The sequence below is a fragment of the Hypanus sabinus genome, assembly GCF_030144855.1.
Source record: "Hypanus sabinus isolate sHypSab1 chromosome X2 unlocalized genomic scaffold, sHypSab1.hap1 SUPER_X2_unloc_10, whole genome shotgun sequence".
In the NCBI taxonomy this organism is placed as follows: domain Eukaryota; kingdom Metazoa; phylum Chordata; class Chondrichthyes; order Myliobatiformes; family Dasyatidae; genus Hypanus; species Hypanus sabinus.
Genome location: NW_026778980.1, coordinates 665629 through 684104, shown reverse-complemented (window position 1 = coordinate 684104; position 18476 = coordinate 665629). Strand labels below are relative to the sequence as shown.

Sequence of the window (18476 nt, the reverse complement as noted above, 5' to 3'; positions counted from 1 at the left end):
TATTCCAATATTATCACAGCAGTCTCCACTGTCCCTTGAATGATTGGCTAACGTGAAGGAATATGACGGGATTTGGATAAACGACGGTCGACACTCCCACTTCAAGGCGTTGATCCCGCCACCATCTGGACTGGAGTGTGGTGCGGAGAATTGGGAAATAAAACCCTGGCCGATTCCATTGTTTTTCCGTTCGAAAGTTAAATTACCCCAAAGTCCCAGATATCGTATGCATTGAAACACAATATTATGAATTAAATTAAAGTCACTCCCATTACGTCAGAGAGCTTTTAAATAAAGTCTAACAACCCCCGAAGATTGTAATGAAGCCTCCATTTGATTTCTTTCTTTCTGATACGCTTCGCACTGAATGAAAATGTGTTCAACTGTTTCATAATGACAAAACGTACACGAGCCAGAATGATGTTTACCAACACGACATGAGGAATAGTATTGTCAATTGGAAGACGATTCGTGTTTTAAGCCCTTTTCCCATAAATCCAACACTTCTATGTATTCTGTAATGGTATCTCCCATTGTGACCATTATCCCACCAGTCTTGCCATAAGCCCACAATTATTAACACTAAAAAACCCTTACCTGCTGATTTCCTAGGTGGAAGCTCTTTACCGACAGTTAAACTTTTAACAGCTTTGGTAAGTATACAATCAACCCGCTCATTCCCCTAAACCCCTCTAAACTGAAAGGCTAACTTCACATTCAGTTAGACTTAACGAAGGGTCTCGGCCTGAAATGTCGACAGTGCTTCTCCCTATAGATGCTGGCTTGCCTGCTGCGTTCCACCAGCATTTTGTCTGTGTTGCTTGAATTTCCAGCATCTGCAGATTTCCTCGTGTTTGACTTTGAATAGGAAATAATGTTTGATGAATTTCCAACAGTAAATCTGATCTATTACTGAAGTCACCTGTTTTAAGACTCATCAAAACCGAAAAGGAATCTGAACAAATTACAAATTTATCTGGGCAAATTTCTTTCACCCACTCTCAGTCGAAAACAGATGGCAACCAATTTTGCCGTATGTACTGATAAATGGTAGGTAAGTCATTTCTTCATCCTTTTCTGCAATTCAGTCAGAAAAAAAATGCTCCACCAACATTCCCAGTTAAATTATCTTTCGATCCGTCTGCAAAAAACGGTTAAAATGATTAACCTAGTTAATGATGACTGGTTCACATATCATCATAATTTTCCTTAGTATACTGATGAGCTAACAGATTCTCAAACATGACAGCATCCTTAAACATTATTAAACTGTCCAATCCAAAATGTATGTGCTGGTGGCGAAGGCTGTTGGGGTGGTGAAACCTATCCCGGGTAGGCTGGCGGGAGGATGGGGTCAGAGCAGACGTGCACGATATGGAAGAGATGCGGTTGAGGGCAGCGTTGATGGTAGACGAAGGGAAGCCTCTTTCTTGAAAAAGGAGGACATCTCCTTCGCTCCAGAATGAAAAGCCTCATCCTGAGATCAGATGTGCTGGAGACTGTGGAACTGAGAGAAATGCATCGCGATTTTACAGATAACAGGATTCGAATAGTTATAATCCTGGCAGCTTTGAGAGTCCGTGGGTTTGCAGTAGACATCAGTGGATAAGCTGTCTCCTGAGACAGAGTCAGTAAAAACAAGGAAAGTACTGAAAGGTTGCGCCTCAATTTTGAGACTGCGCCCTCTAGTGCTGGATACGCTCACCAGAGGAAACATCCCCTCCACATCAACCCGATCTGTTCATTCAACACTCGGTAGGTTTCAATGAGATCGCCCCGCGTTCTTCTGAATTCCAGTCAGTACAGGCGCAATGCTGTCAAATGCTTCTCGTATGTTAACCCGTTAATTCCCGGAATCATCCTGGTGAAATTCCTCTGAACTCTCTCCGAGGACAACACTTCCTTTCTGAGATACGGGGCACAAAAATGTTGACGATACTCCAAGTACAGCATGAATAGTGACTGATAAAGGCTCAACGCTATCCCTTTGCTTCTGTATTCATGGGCTAATCTACAGAGGGAATACGAGTTCATATCTCCCAGATAGTGGTTCCAGTGTCAGGCAGTTATGTTGCATTTTAATACTGGAATAATGCAGAAGATTTGGATGGTAATTAGAAGACCCTTAACAAGATGCTGCCTGGATAAAATAAGACTGGACAATCCAGGGGAATTTGCTCTGTTCGGGAGAGGCTGTGGGAAGCCCTACAGAAGATTATAGGTACCTGAGAAGCACAGACACACTGGCCGCCCGGTATTGTGTTTCGAAGTAGGAAATGTCTACTCGCAGACGAAACGCACTTCAGCAGAAACGGGGAACAGTACTTCACGGGTCCTTTTTGCGATGTTTGTGTATTTTGTAATTTAGTGCATTTTTCTCTCTTTTCATGACACTGATGCTGTAATACAAACATCTTATATTAGACTGCAATGTTAAACTTGCCTCTGAATGTTTAAAGTAGATGTGTGTTGCAACTTTTGTTTTTTTTTGGACTCATAGTGATGGTGTCTGGAAGGAATTCCAGGGGTGGTGTTGGAGGCAGATGTGATAAAGGCTTTTAGATACCACGTGAATGGTTGGAGAATGGAGGGATGTGGACCTTGTGTAGGCAGAGGGGACTGGTTTACTGAGACATAAAGTGACCGGTTCAATTGGTTCAGAACAACACAGTGAGCAGAAGCGCCTGTTCCCCTACTGTCATTGTTTTATGTCGGTGAGACCACGGCTGCAGAACTGTGCAACTCTGGCCGGCCGCCTCGGAAAGGACGTGATTAATCTGGAATTCGCAGTGAAGATTCACGACTTTTGTTGCCGGCCGTGGAGAACGGGTGTCAAAAGGAGACTCGATTGTGACTGTGCACTGACCCCAAAACTGAGCGTGATGCACCACCGATTCTCCCCTCCGCCACCACAGGCCCCATTGTCACGATGTAATTGTCGGGTTACATAAAGAGTGACAAATGACACAAATTGTTCAATGAAGAATAGTCACAAACGCTCTCTTTTCATAGGAACTTCAGCTTCAGCTGCCGAACATACGGGGCCGCGGAGCCTACTGGGTGTTGTAGTCCTAATGTCTCAGCTTCTCACTCGCTCCCTGCGTCAACACTATTCCTCAGCCATCACAAACATCTGTTGGAACAGATTCACCGTGATGTCGGAGGAGAACCACGCCTGTCGTTCTGGACGCAGAGGCCGGCAACTACCGACAGCAGGAATTAGGGCAATTAATGCCTCACATTCACCACCCCACTCTGAATAAATTCCTCCTCATCTCTGTTCTGAGGGAAATTTGGAACAAGTGGTGTACCGCAGGGTCGGATGCTGGGACATTGGTTATTTGTATATTTCTCAGTGTGAGTTTGTGAGGCCTCCGTCGGAGAGGGTCGACCATGGATGTTGCGTCCGAACTGTCCAGATATGCACCACAGAAGCCTCAGATAAATACTCCGGACATGGTTTGACCAGAGTGTTATAAATTACAATATAACCTCCTGGATTTTGAACTCAGCGCTTCACGAATAAAAGCCGGTATTCTATAAGCCTCCTTCACCACCTAATCGACCTGTTTCGCCACATCCAACGAGCTGTGAACTTGCATCCCAAGAACTGTCTCTCTGCAACACTGTTCGGCATCTCGCCGTTGGCAGTGAACAAAATTTCTACACCACATTACAGGCCTTTCGGCCCTCAATGATGTGCTGACCATGTCACATACTCTAGAAACTGTCAAGAACTTCCCTACCGCATAGCCCTCTATTTTTCTAAGCTCCATGTACCTAACTAAGAGTCTCTTAAAAGGCCCTGTTCTATCCAACTCTGCCACCTTCGCCATGCATTCCATGCACCACCACTTTCTGTGTGAAACACTTACCTCTGAAACCCCCTCTGTACCTACTTCCAAGCATCTTAAAACTGTGCCCCCATGTGTTAGCCATTTCATCCCTGGGAAATAGCCTCTGGCAATCCACACGATCAGTGCCTTTTATCATTTTATACACGTGTATCAGGTCATCCCTCACCCTCCGGCGCTCCGGGGAGTAAAGGCCAAGTTCACTCTGCCTGTTTTCATAAGGCACGCTCTTCAATCCAGGCAACACCCTTGTAAATCTCCTCTGCACTCGCTGTATAGTATCCACATCCTTCCCGTAGTGAGGTAACCAGAATTGGACACAGTACTCCAGGTGTGGTCTAACTAAGGCGTTGTTCCTCTGTAACATCACCTCACAGCTCTTGAAATCAATCCCACAGTTGATGAAGCCCAGTACGCCATACGGCTTCTTAACAACACTCTCAACCGACGCAGCAGCTTCGAGTGTCCTGTGGACACAGACGCCACTATCTGGCTGATCTGGGTCATCGGACAGGGGTTATCGGACTTGAATTATGATTTGTTCAGTGTTGCCACCTCCCCTGAACCCCGACTCGCTGCCTGTCCCAACCCCGGGAGGGTGGGAGTTTATCTCAGTTACGAGTCCGGGACAGATTCATTTTACAACGCGGAGACTATGTCCCATCTCCACACCTTCACTGGGAATAAATTCACGAAAAAACGTTAAACTGTCTTCTGGATTTGCGATGAAAACAAGTGTCTAAGAATCTGCTCCAGTTCCGCTCCGGTTCTGTAAACAGGCTGGGTCTTGGGACCAATGTCAGGAGTAATGTCCCTGTAAATATAAATGTGCGGAGAGTGAAATAAACACGAGATGAGAATTATCGATCTATTAATGTTAACTCGCTCACCACGTCCATCAACAGAACAGAAACACGGCGGATTCGGTCCTGAGCTGCCCCGGGTCCTAAAGTCCACCCGCACTGAGTCAGTTTAACGGGGACAAGCCGGGGCGGTGCTGACTGGAAAAGGGAGGTCAAGTTGAATCTTGGAAAGACCGTAAGACATAAGAGCAGAATGTGGCCATTCCGCCCATCGATTCTGCTCCGCCATTCTATCATCGCAGATCCCGAGTCCCACTCAACCCCATACACCTGCCTTCTCGCCATGTCCTTTGATGGCCTGATCGATCAGGAAATGACCATCTTCCGCCATAAATATACCCACAGACAGCTTCCACCGCAGCCCGTGGCAGTGTATTCGACCGGTTCACTACTCTCTGGCTAAAAATATTCCTGCTAACCTCTGTTCAAAAACATCTCCCCTCAATGTTGAGGCTGTGCCGTCTACTCTGGATGCCCCATCATATGAAACACATGCACCCTGTCTCGTCCCTTCAACACTCGGTAGGTTTCGATGAGATCCTGCTTCCTTTCTGAGGTATGGGACCAAAAACATTGACAAAGCTCCAAGTACGGCCTAACCTGTGTATTATAAAGGATCAGGATTATATACTTAATTAAATATTCCATTCCTCTTCAAAAAAGCCAACAATGTATTTTCTTTCTTTAAGACTTAACCTGTGAAATACCTTTCTGGGTCTCTTGCACGAGTCCCCCCGCAGCTCTGATATTTGAATTTTCTCCCCATTTAAACACTAGTCTGCACTATTATTCCTTTGACCAAAATGTATTATCATACATTTCCCAACACCGCATTCAATCTGCCACTTTTTTAATCCTTCTGTTGTCTAAGTCCTGTTGCAATCACATTGTTTCCTCAGCACTACTTTCCCCTCCACCTATCATTGTATCATCCGCAAACTTTGCCACAAAGTCATCAATTCCATTATCTGAATCGTTGATACACAATGTGAAGAGTAGCGGTCCCAATACTGACCCTGAGGAACACTAGTCACTGGCAGCCAGCCTGGAAAGGCCCATTTTATTCCCACCTGATGCCTCCCGCCTGTCAGACATTCCTCTGTCCATGCCAGTATCTTTCCTGTAACAACATGGGATTTTATCTTTCTCGGCAACCTCATGTGTGGTACCTTATCAACGGCCTTCTGAAAATCGAAGTAAATGATATCAACTGCCTCTCATTTGTCCATCCTCCTTTTCACTTCCTCACTGACCTCTGACAGGTTTGTCAGGCACGATTTCCTTTTACAGAAACCATGCTGACATTGACTTGTTTTATCATCAGTCTCCAAGTACCTCGGAAACTCATCCTCGTTAAATGATTACAATTCTTTCCCAACCACGGAACTCAGGCTGACTGGCCTAGGAATTCCTTTCTTTTGCCTTCCTCCCTTCGTAAAGAGTGCAATTTTCTACTTTCCGATCCTCCGGGATCATGCCAGAATCGAGTGATCCTTGAAAGACCGTGACCAATGCATCTGTATCTCTTCAACAGCTTTTCTCAGGACTCTGGGTTGTCGTCCATCTGTTCCAGGTGACTTGTCCACCTTCAGACCTTTGAGTTAGTCACACGCTTTTTCCTTTGTAATAGAAAAGGCACTCGCTCCTTCTGTGTCTGCCACAGTGAAGAATGATGCAAAGTATTCACTAAGTTTCTCTGCCATTTTTTGTTTCCCATTACTACCTCACCAGCATCATTTTCCAGTGGTCCAATATCAGCTCTCATCTCCCTTTCGCTCATTATGTAGCTACAATATAATATCCTGTTTTATATTATTGGCGAGTTTGCTCTCGTGTTTCACCTTTACCATTCTTATGGCTTCTTAGTTGCCTTTTGTTGAACTTTAAAAGCATCCCGATGATCCAACATCCCACTCACTTTTGCTGTTTATATGCCATTTCCTCAGCTTTTACACAGGCCTTTTGATTAATTTTTGGAAGTTCGACTGTAAAGTTTTATGAGATTTTTTTATTTAGATTTCTTGTGCAAGTTATACGCAAGTTTCTGAGATACAAGAAAGCACAAGGCAGTATTTATCAATTCTTATTATAATTAAGAATATTTGCTATGAGATAGGTGCCGGGGTGGGTAAATTACTATTTACATATGATGGAGGTTTATGAATTTGAGATAGAAATGTCAATTTAACTGTATATAGGATGCCATTAGCAATTAATCAGTTGGCAAATAGATGGGACTTAAGCTTTCAGCGGCAAAAAAACACAAGTCAAATGTTTTATAAACAGGATTAATAGACCTGCGCTTGATTTGAAATCATCTGATCAAACTCTTGAAGACGTGTAAGTGGTGAGATTTCCAGACAGGTGGATGCACAATGAGCTGACAGGGAAGCACCGTATCAGTAAAATAATTGATAAATATAAAGGAGCAATAAATATTCTCGGTGTCTCTGTGGATATTCTTCGGGTGTGACATGAAAATCTCTGCTAACCATTTACATTTGTTTCATTAGATCTTGTCTTGATTCTGTGGCTGATGGATCAGCTTCATCTCCAACTTTCAAATGTTTGGCTGTGAGACAAGATTCTGTTATGGTGCAGTAAAGTTGTTTCAGGTTTACTGATTGATTTTTCGGAGGTTGAATTTAATGTTAATGTACTGGTTTAATTTGAAGGAGCAAAGAAATGATCATCCTGTTAGGGGTGTGTCGGAGGACTGTTGGGAACATCACAAGAAGAGTGTTATAGTTTAGGGTGCTTGGGTTCTTATTACGCTGGGAATGTGGGTTCGTTGAATTATGCAATATGTCCCACTGTGGCATTCCCGGCAACCCCAACTTGTTTTTGTAAATGCTTTTATTGATTTTGGGATACACGGTTTAATAAAGTCTCGGGACTTGTTACGCCTTGAAATCTGTTAGTTCATTGGTACATTAAGGAAATTTATTGTGATGTGTTAATACAGAAGGAGCAAAATATAATTTAACTGGGGTTGTTAGTGTGGCTGTTATTGTGCCCACATTATAGGTAACGATAAAGAAACGACATTGACCGATTTCTGGAGAACAACATTCTCGATACACTTTCAGATGAAGCACGTGACCCATCGTGAACTTGGTCACATCCTCATCATGGAAGACAATCCAATTGATGTCATCCAAGCGGTCCTGCAGCATGAAGTCCGATTGGTCGGACCAACAGTGGACGGATCACCTATGGCCGCCTCTTGTTTCAGCTTTTGCCTGTACATCGGCAGAAGCCGGATCAGAGAGTGATCTGATTGTTGAAGTGTGGTCGGAGGAGCACTTTGTAAGCGTTATGGAAAGGTCGAGTGTGCCAGCTCCCCGAGCGCTCACCTGGATGTGCTGACAACACTTCGGAGGGGCTTCAGTCAGCGATGCTGGATTAAAGTCAGGGCGACAATGAAGGCAGCCTCTGGGTGGGCAGTCTTCAGCGTGCTGAGGGTTTCGTACTGTTCCTTGAGAGCCAGGTCAGTATCAGCCTGGGGCGGAATGTACACTGCCGTGATGATAACACCGTGAACTCCCTGGGCAGCCAGTAGGGTCTAAACAGCGGCTCCACATCTGGGCAACAAAGGATTGGAGCACATGCATATTCTGGGGGTTGCACCAAGCATTGTTGACCATGAAGCATACCCCACCTCCTTTACTCTTCCCCGTGAGTGGTTTCCACCTGTCCACAGGGAACAGGGAGAACCCAGAGGGTTCGATGGCCTGGACCGGTGTCTCCTCCGTCAACCAGGTCTCGGCAAAGCACAAAACGTTATATTATTTTGTTTTCCGCTGGTGAGAGATACTGGCTGTCATTTCACACAGCTTGTTGTCCAGGGGCTGGGTTCTATTCACGCTGGGAATATGGGTTTGTTGGATTATGCAATATGTCCCACTGTCGCGTTCTTAGTAACCCCACATTGTTTTTCTCAATGCCTTTAATTGATTTTAGGATACACAATTTAATGAGGTCTCAGGATTCTGTTCTGCTTGACAATCTTGATTCGTCAGCATATTTTCGAAAATTATTATGATATGTTAAACATTGCTGCAGAAGAATCAAACGATAACGTAACCGGGATGACGGTGTGGCTGTTTTTTGTTCATGAATTACAAGTAACGATAAAGAAACAATTTACCAACCATTTATCAGTATATATAGTAGAATTTGTTTCCATCATTTTTGGCTTACAGTGGGTGGTGGAAATTTGTTCATGTAAATGTACAATGTCCTGTGTATGTGACTCAAAATGGCTTCTTTGGTTTGTTAAGAGTAGGAATGCTTCTTTGTCTGATAGGTGTTTCTCTCGCAGTTGTTTAGCTTTAGACTTGCTGATATGGGGATTGTATTCATTTGGTAACCAATGGGGATTGTTATTTTGTCTTGTGAGGCTGGGAACTTGGGGGCCGGGGTGTTTTCGCGGGTTTTCCAGAGAGTCGGGAGGAAGACGCCGAGGAAGGTGGACGTGCCCGGTCGAACACCGGGGTGGTCCCGGGTGCGAAGACGCGGAGGGCGGAGGCAAGCGACAAGGGGTCGAATGTTTCGTTGGTTGAGCTCCAACGATGTGCACTAAACCGACTGAACTTTGATAAGTTGGCGCCTTTTGCTTCTTCTTTTCTTTCATATATGTTGTATTGCCTAGTACTCTTTTATTTTTAGTAAACTCTTTAAAGTGTATTTCATAACGGTATCTGGTGTGAATTTGATACTGTGTGCGGGCACGAGGCATAAACTTGATTCTCACAGCACCTGTGTGTACGGGAGGTGGGGTTGGTGAGTGGCTGGATCTCCTTTTCCCCTAGACATATACCAGCCTGTTGTTTAAGTGTGACACAAAGCTGTAATTTGTTCAGATGCCTGTTCGGTTTTGATGAGTCTTCAAACCGGTATTCTTGCAGTAGAACAGATTTACTGTTGGAAATCAAACGCATCAAACGTTATTTCATACGCAGAGTATTGGTTTATATTTCCACTTCTTATGGGTCCCTGCACACAGCGGATCAGTTACAAAAGCTGTTAAAATTCTAACAAGCACATCAGAAGCTAAGGGGTTGTTGGATTAATAATTAAATCAAGATTGGTGGGATAAAGGGCATCAATGCAGACACCTTTACAGAATACATACTTGTTGTGTTTATGGAAGTTTGTGGATGAAACAAGAAGATAAAGAATTACATTGACACGACTTAGAATTTGACACACTATGCCTAATTACTGTATTCCTTTGTTCGTGTTGGGAAGCATCATTCTGGGTATGTAGTTTTCATTTAAAAATGGCAATAATTTTAATTTAACTCAAGCTATTGTGTTTTGTTACGTACAAACTATAGGACTTTTGGGGAGTAATTTAGGTTTCATTTGAAAAAGGAAGCAGTGAGGGTTTTATGTCCCAATTCTCTACACCACACTATGTCCAGTTCGTGTCCGGAATGAGGCTTTAAATTGGAGTGTCCGCTGCCGTTTATACAAACCTCGTTCTCCATGTCAGCCAATTATTCAAGGAGAAGGCGGAGACTGAGGTGATTGACAATGGATTAGCCAACCAGCATCCGGCAAGACCGTCGCCATCAAAGTGGTCCTGACGAAGGGTCTCGGAACGAAATGTTGCTTCCCGACTTGCTGAGTTCCTCCAGCTTGTTTGTACGTGTCGACTAGATCTCCGCCACTTTCTGGCAACGTCGGGCTGCGAGTTCGGTGGGAGGGAATGGGAACTGATGGGCATATTTGCAGACCAATGGGCGAGCGGCATTCAGGAGTAATTCTGTGACTGCCACCTGACCGATCCAATGAGGTAACGAGTTTCCAGGCCGGTGCTTTGCCCCGTCCCCCACGCACACTCTGGTAACTGCCCGGAGCTGCCGATCGATGGGACAATCCGCCCGGGAATAAACATCGAAACCTCTGGCACAAAACAGGAGGTGCTGTGCCGAACATGTCCTCAGCTTGGAAACACCTGGGAGATGAGGCGGTGAATGTGAGGATCTGGAGCCCGTACCGGAGACACTGCGGCCGCCTCTGCCGTGTGCTCAGGACGCGGCTTTATTAATGAACTGAAGCCCCAAGGTGACCGGATATTTCACCGGCTCATCACCTGATAACGTCTGACCGGCGCAATGCCCACGGTGAGAGATTGTGATTACATTATTGAATTCATATTTAGACCATATGTGGGAGTCAACTGTCTCAACAAAGGTTGGGATCAATTGAATATGCGGCCAGTGTAAATTTGCCTTGAGACTCGTCACAGCCCCAAATCTACACACAGCCCCACATACACATTAAGTGCAAGAATCATTTCACGGAATGGCTGTCTCCATTAAAAAAAAATCAAAAACAGAGGTCAAATTTCATATTGCATTTATTATTGAAGTCCGTATAAAGGGAAAAACCATGAGATTTGTAACACCTCGAAATCCACCGGTTCCCCCAAGTCAGTGTTCACCGCGAATCCGCCAACACACCCACTATGCACATATCTGCAAATCGGTGTGCACCCACAAATCTGTGCTCACCGAAAAAACCCCACATTCAACCCTCCAGTCAGTGTTCACCCCCGAATCGGTCAACACACCCACTATTCACATATCTGCAAATCGGTGTGCACCCACAAATCTGTGCTCACCGAAAAAAAACACATTCAACCCTCCAGTCAGTGTGCACCCCCGAATCCGCCAACACACCCACTCTTCACATATCTGAAAATCGGTGTGCACCCACAAATCTGTGCTCACCGAAAAACCCACCTTCTACCCTCCAGCCAGTGTGCACCCCAAAGCAACCGACACACCTGTTACCAGCTCCTGTTTCCTTAACTCCGAGTGTCACTTTAAGAGGCTGGAGCTGGATTCTGAGTGACAGCCGAAGAGAGAGAGAATATTTAAGAACTGTGTTCACGAAAAAAGCTGCCTCCTCCTGAAAAGAAGCAAGAACAAAGTTTAAATTTCAAACACACGTTCACATGCATAGTCCCCATATTCTAGTTGACATCCCCTTAAATCTACGCTCCTCCCCAAACCCATTCTCACCCCGTAGTCAGTGGGTGCCCACAAATCCACCAACAACCCCATATTCACTGACAAACCCCTATGCCTGCGCAAATCCCTGTGCACCCAATATTCGCCAAAACTTTTCTAAGTCAGCACAATCCTCAAATCCGTGTGCAACCCCAAATCCGCTGAGACACTCAAATCTGTGCGCAGCCCTAAATACTCCCAAATCCCTGTGCACCCTCAAATGCCCAAAGCAGTGTGCACCCCCAAATTCACCGACACTCCAAAATCCATATTCACCAACATACCCTGAAACCTCCGCACATCCGCAAATCAATGTGCAGACCCATTTCCATGTGAACCCCCAAACCCGCTGACATCCCCACAAGCACACTAGATTATCCCAGAGCAAGAATCATTTCAAACAGTTCACAAAATAGCTGCCTCCATCTTAAAACGATGAAAATGCAAACTGCATTCATTTTTAAAGTATTTTTGTATGTCTGAATCTCTGTGTGTTTATATGCGAAATCGTATGTGTCTGTCCGTCTCTTTGTGTGTCTGTGTCGGTCTGTGTCAGAGACCAGCTCGCAGACGGCGATTGGTCTTTGTCGTGACCGCGCAGCTACTGAGAACACATGGCTCTCCCGTCCACTCCACATCCCCTCCCCCGCCTATTCTGCAGCGCACGGAAAGGGAACAAACTGGCCTCTCCCGGAAACCACAAGCCTTTAGCTCTGAGAGAACATTGGTGCTTTCCAAACTATGAAGAATTGCAGAACATCTATAATTCACTGTGTGAGTCAACCGTCATCACAGTACGGGGTGGGGGATGTGGGGACGGGAGGGTGGCCGGGAAACAAGCGACAGAAAAGGGGGAAGATTAGGGTGGAATGTGTGGAGGAAAGAGTGGGGTGGTGTGGCTGAGAACAGATGAAGGGAGGAGGACAGTGAGAAAGAGATTGAGGCTTCTACATATTTAGTCTCTCTCTCTCTCTCCTCCACACTCCCTTCCCCCGCCTATTCTGTAGCACATAAAAAGGGAACAAACAGGCCTCTCCCGGAAACCACAAGCCTTCATATTCCGAGAAAACATTGTCACTGTCCAAAAAACGAAGAATTGCGCAACATCAGACAATTCACTGTGCGAGTCAACCGTTATCACAGTGCGGGGTGGGGGATGTGGGGACGGGAGATGGCCCGGAAAACGAGCTGCAGTAAAGGAGGAATTGGGGTGAGGGTGAGAGGCAGGGGAAGCATTGTGTAGAAAGGGAGAAAGAGACAATAAGGGACAGAAGAAGGGGAGTGAGTGAGTGAGTAGGGTAGGGAGGACAAGAGTGTGCTGAGGACAAGAGTGTGTCAGTGGGAAGGTAACGGATGAAGAGAGGAGAGAGAGATAGTGTGTGGAAGAGAGGGAAATTGGTGAGGTGAGAGCTGAAAGGGAAAGTATGAGGGAGTGGGAGACAAGAGATGGAGAGAAAGATACAGTGAGAGAACGGGGAAGCAGAGGTGGCAAAAGTGGGAAGGGGTGAAGATGGGGGCAGGAGAGTGGGGAGAGTTTGAGCCAAAGAGGAGGAATGAGATATTTTTGGGAAGTGGTGTGAACGCCAATGTGAAGTTGAAGGGAGTGTGTGTGTGTGTGTGAGTGAGTGTGTGTGAGAGTGAGAGAGAGAGAGTGTGTGTGTGAGTGTGTGTGTGTGTGTGTGTGTGTGTGTGTGTGTGTGTGTGTGTGTGTGTGTGTGTGTGTGTGTGTGTGTGTGTGTGTGAGTGTGTGTGTGGGGGGGTGTCTGTGTTTGTTTTCAACAACTTTACAATCCTTGGCTCTGATCGCCACTCTTTGACCATGGATGTCCAGTATCAATTCACTTCTATCCCCAGCAGGAAATCCTGAAAGCACATCGTCTGCTTCCCGACAACAGCCCCAACCAATTTCCCTTCATCGACACTTTATTCTGAGTCAGAGAGCACCATGACAAACTGTGGTGAACTACGTGTGCCTGTCTGGACACGCCCCCTGCTGACTGCTCCTGTGGCTCCTCCCACAGACCCCTGTATAAAGGCGATCAGAGCCTGGGCCCGGCCTCTCAGTCACCAGGATGTAGTATGGTGGTCACTCACTGCTTGTTCCTTCTTCCAGTAAATAAAAGCCGATATCTCGCCTTTACGTCTTAGAATGAGTTATTGATGGTGCATCACAAACAAACCCTTTTTCCCATTTAGTCCGTACCGAATTGTTATTCTGCCGAGTCCAATAACCGCAGCTGCACCATGGCCCTCAATACCCCTCCCGTCCATGTACTGATCCAAACTTTTCTGCAATGAAATCCATAACTTCCACTGACAGCTCTTCCCACACCCTCAACACCCTCTGAGTGAAGGAATTCCCACTCAGGTTCCTCATAAATATTTCACCTTTCACCCTTAAACTGTGATCTCCAGTTCCCATCTCACCCAAACTCAGAGGAAAAATCCTGTCTGCATTTACCCTGTCAACAACACTCAAAATTTTGTATAAATCTGCAAAATCCCCCTTCATTTTCCAACACTAAAGGCAATAAAGTCCTCAACTTTTCCTAAAGCTCGAGTCCTCAAGTCCCAGCAAACGTATTGTAATTTTTCTCTGCACTCTTTCAATGTTGTTGATAACTTTCCTTCAGGCCAGTAACAAAAACTACACACAATACTCCAGATTAGGCCTGACCAATGCAGTAAAGCCGAAACAGGGGATAACTTTACTGCACCACAACACAATCTCAAAGCCTCTTCTTGTATCACACCCAAACATAATAAAGTTAAAGCTGAAGCTGATCTATAAACCACAACTATAATCAAGAACAGATCCAATTGAACAAACGAGATTGGTCAACAAATACTTTCATGTAACACCCTAGAATACCCGCAGGGATAACTGAGAATATTTAATGTTTCTTTACATTTATCAATTATTTTCTGATCCGGTGCTTCCATGTCAGCTTATTATCCGTCCACATGCCTGGAAATCTTACCACTGACACCTTTTAAGGAGTTTGACCATATCAGTTCCAATCATTTCCAATCAAGTGCAGGTTCATTAATGCTGTCTTTAAAACACATAACTTGTCCCATCTATTTGCCGACTGTTCGACCTTACTAATTGCTAAAGCATCCTATATACAGTAAAATTGAAATTTCTACCTCTAATCCATAAACCTCCATCATCTGCATATAGGGATTTACACAATGAAAAACCTATCTCAGAAAAAAATATTAATTATCATATAAAATAATAAATACTGCCTGTGGGATCACAGTCTTTATCTCATAACAAACTGAATATAACTTTCCCACCCATACCTGACACAAAACGTTCAATTAAAACAACTCAAAGTTAGATAATCGCCCCTCCATCCTCATTTCCACAATTTCATAAAATTTCTTTCCTTCCATAAATACCATCTGCCTTTTGGATAGTAAAAATACTGCTGTTACAACATCTATATTTAACTGACCTTACTAATACCATCTTCCAAACATAAAAATGAATTCAATGTCATACTTGCCCACACATACCTTTACAAGACATACAAATAGAAACAATCAGAAAAAAATTGTACAATAGCACTCTCAATTGCATTTCCAAAAATTAATCAAGTCCATCCTTCAAGAAATATTATTTGCCTTTTCAATATCAAAAATATTGCTATTACAACATCTTTATTTAACTTTACTTTCCTAATATGATCTTCCAAACCCAAACTGATTCCAATGTTATTTAAGGCAGAGATTGCTAGGTTTCTGAGTAGCCAGGGTATCAAAGGTTATGGTGTGAAGGCGGGGGCATGGGACTCAATGGGAGAATGGATCAGCTCATGATAAAATGGCAGAGCTGACTCGATGGGCCAAATGACCGTCTTCTGCTCCTTTATCTTATGGTCTTATTCTACCGTTCCAGATTGCCTCTGATAAAACATGAAATTACCTCTTTTATCGAAAATATAATTCAAACACTCGATTACCATACATTCCACAAGTTTACATAAATGAGACTTTAATGATATTGGCCTACAAGGTGGATCAGACGGGGAGATCCAGGTTTTAGAATGGAAACTACTACAACCATTTTCCATGAGAAAAGTAGATGGCCAAACCTCCAAATACAATTCATAAAGTTAATATTTTCACAAAAGAAAATTACACACATACCTGTTGAATCAAGATTTTCTGCAAGTTCATGATACATTTTATTCCCATTCACAACACTATACTCTGCCCCTTTCCTTATAAAACTGACAACACCACCCCTCTACCAACTGACCTGTCAAGCCAAACGACAATATAATCCTGCACAGCAATAAAACTTAAAATGTTTAGGTTTCCTGAACAGATATAACATCGGAAGAATCTGACAAATCAGAAATAAACTGCTGAAAGTGTTGGCCATGTAAAATCAGGCTTCTTGCATTTCGCTTCAATATTTCAATCCCATTACATATCTTCACAAGTAGACTGGGATGCAGAAACCCCCACAAATCAGAGCTTCATTTACAGCTTCCCACATAACACCAGTTACACCAAGATACCTTTCTGCAGCTTTCACAATAATTTTAATTTCTCCAGCAGGATGAGATGTCTGAGCAGGACAATTCATCTCATCGGTTATAAACATCACAAACTTCATTTTATCCAGCAGTGAAGTGTCTTTGGTGAGAGAACAGTGATGCTGGCATATATCCTTGACAGACAGACCTCAGTATGTGCGGTTGGGAGACTGTAGGTCTGACACGGTGGTCAGCAGCACAGGAACGCCGCAGGGGACCGTGCTCTCTCCGGTCCGGTTCACCCTGTACACATCAGATTCCAATATAACTCGGAGTCCTGCCATGTGCAGAAGTTCGCTGATGATATGGCCATAGTGGGGTGTGTCAGGAATGGTCAGGAGGAAGAGTATAGGAAACTGATACATGACTTTGTGATATGGTGCAGCTCAAACTACCTGTGTCTCAATTTCACCAAGACCAAGGAGATGGTGGTGGACTTTAGGAGACCTAGGCCTCATATGGAGCCAGTGATTATTAATGGAGAATGTGTGGAGCAGGTTAAGACCTACAAGTATCTGGGAGTGCAGTTAGACGAGAAGCTAGACTGGACTGCCAGCACAGATGCCCTGTGCAGGAAAGCGCAGAGTCGACTGTACTTCCTCAGAAGGCTGGCGTCATTCAATGTTTGTAATGAGATGCTGAAGATGTTCTATCGGTCAGTTGTGGAGAGCGCCCTCTTCTTTGTGGTGGCGTGCTGGGGAGGCAGCATTAAGAAGAGGGACGCCTCACGTCTTAATAAGCTGGTAAGGAAGGCGGGTTCTGTCATGGGCACAGAACTGGAGAGTATGACATCGGTGGCAGAGCGGAGGACGCTGAGTAGGCTACGGTCAATCATGGAAAACCCTGAACATCCTCTGCACAGCACCATCCAGAGATGGAGAAGCAGCTTCAGCGGCAGGTTACTGTCAATGCAATGCTCCTCAGACAGGATGAAGAGATCATTACTCCCCAATGCCTTTCGGCTCTACAATTCAACTACCAGGGGCAAGACATGTTAAAGTGCCGGGGTTAGGACTGAGCTTAAGATACCACTCAATGCACTTCAGTAAACTATTTAAGAACTTTTTAAAAGCTATTTATTAATGCTTTTTGGGAGGGTGATTTTAGATGCATATCATATTTGTACTGAGTTAAATACTGTATGTAATTAGTTTTGCTACAATAAGTGTATGGGACACTGGAAAAATGTTGAATTTCCCCTTGGGGATGAATAAAGTATCTATCTATCTATCTATCTATCTATCCATCCACTGACGTCACAGTCTGTTCTCTGAGTGGGATCACTTTATCCAGTTTACCTGTTCTGCTTGCTGTACTTGTCCTTGAACAGGCCCTTCTGCTCACTGTGTTGTTCTGAACCAATTGAACTGGTCACTTCATGCCTTACTAAACCAATCCCTTCTGCCTACACAAGGAACACATCCCTCCAATCGCCTCACATCCAGGTGGTATCTAATAGCCTCTATCACATCTGCCTCCACCACCACCCGATATTCACTCCAGACACCCACCACTATGGGAATGAAAAACCAAACTTGAAACGCAAATCTCCTTTAAACATTCTGAGTCAGGTTTCTAACATCATTGCCTTTTCAATTCTTTTTTTTCAACAGCAGCTATGCATAGAAAAGATACAAAATGCACTAAATTACAAAATACTTCAATAGTGCAAAAAGGTCCAATGAGGATGTGTTACCCCTTTCCCCTGAAGTGCATGCCCACTGGCATTGGACATTTCCTCCTGAGAGAAAAAATCCCGGCTCTCCACTCTGTCTGTGTCTCTCACATTCCTGTAAACGTCTGTCAGACCTCCCTCAGCCTCTGCCACTCCGGAGGAAATTACCCGAGATTGTCCGGTGTCTCTTTATTCAGGCAGCATCCTGTTAAGCCTCTTCCACTCACCATCCAAAACCTCCTCATTATTCCTGTCTTCCAATGCAATTCTCCAGATGTGGTTAAACTAGAGATTTATACAACTGCAACATAACTGCCTGACAATGGAACCACTATCTGGGAGTTATGATCTCGGATTCCAAGATCCCCCTGTAGATCAACACAGTCCAATCTCACCCCATTAATATAACAGCAAAGATATAATGCTGAGGCTTTAAAAGACACTAGTCAGGCCACACTTGGAGTATTGTTGACACTGTTGGGCCCCAAATCTCAGACAGATTGTGT

At 44.4% G+C, this 18476-nt stretch overlaps 1 long non-coding RNA gene across 3 annotated transcripts in view; it reads right to left on the bottom strand.

Annotated features, from left to right (window-relative positions):
- Window positions 1-4086: 4086 nt before the first annotated feature.
- Window positions 4087-18476, bottom strand: part of LOC132385718 (uncharacterized) — a 34407-nt gene continuing 20017 nt past the window's right edge. Inside the window, exon 5 of one of the 3 annotated variants that reach the window (XR_009509240.1) lies at window positions 4087-4668. This is a non-coding gene — a long non-coding RNA (uncharacterized LOC132385718). Of the gene's footprint in view, window positions 4669-11024; window positions 11642-18476 lie in introns of those variants that run through there. The other 2 variants (XR_009509239.1, XR_009509241.1) reach the window with 2 other exon arrangements.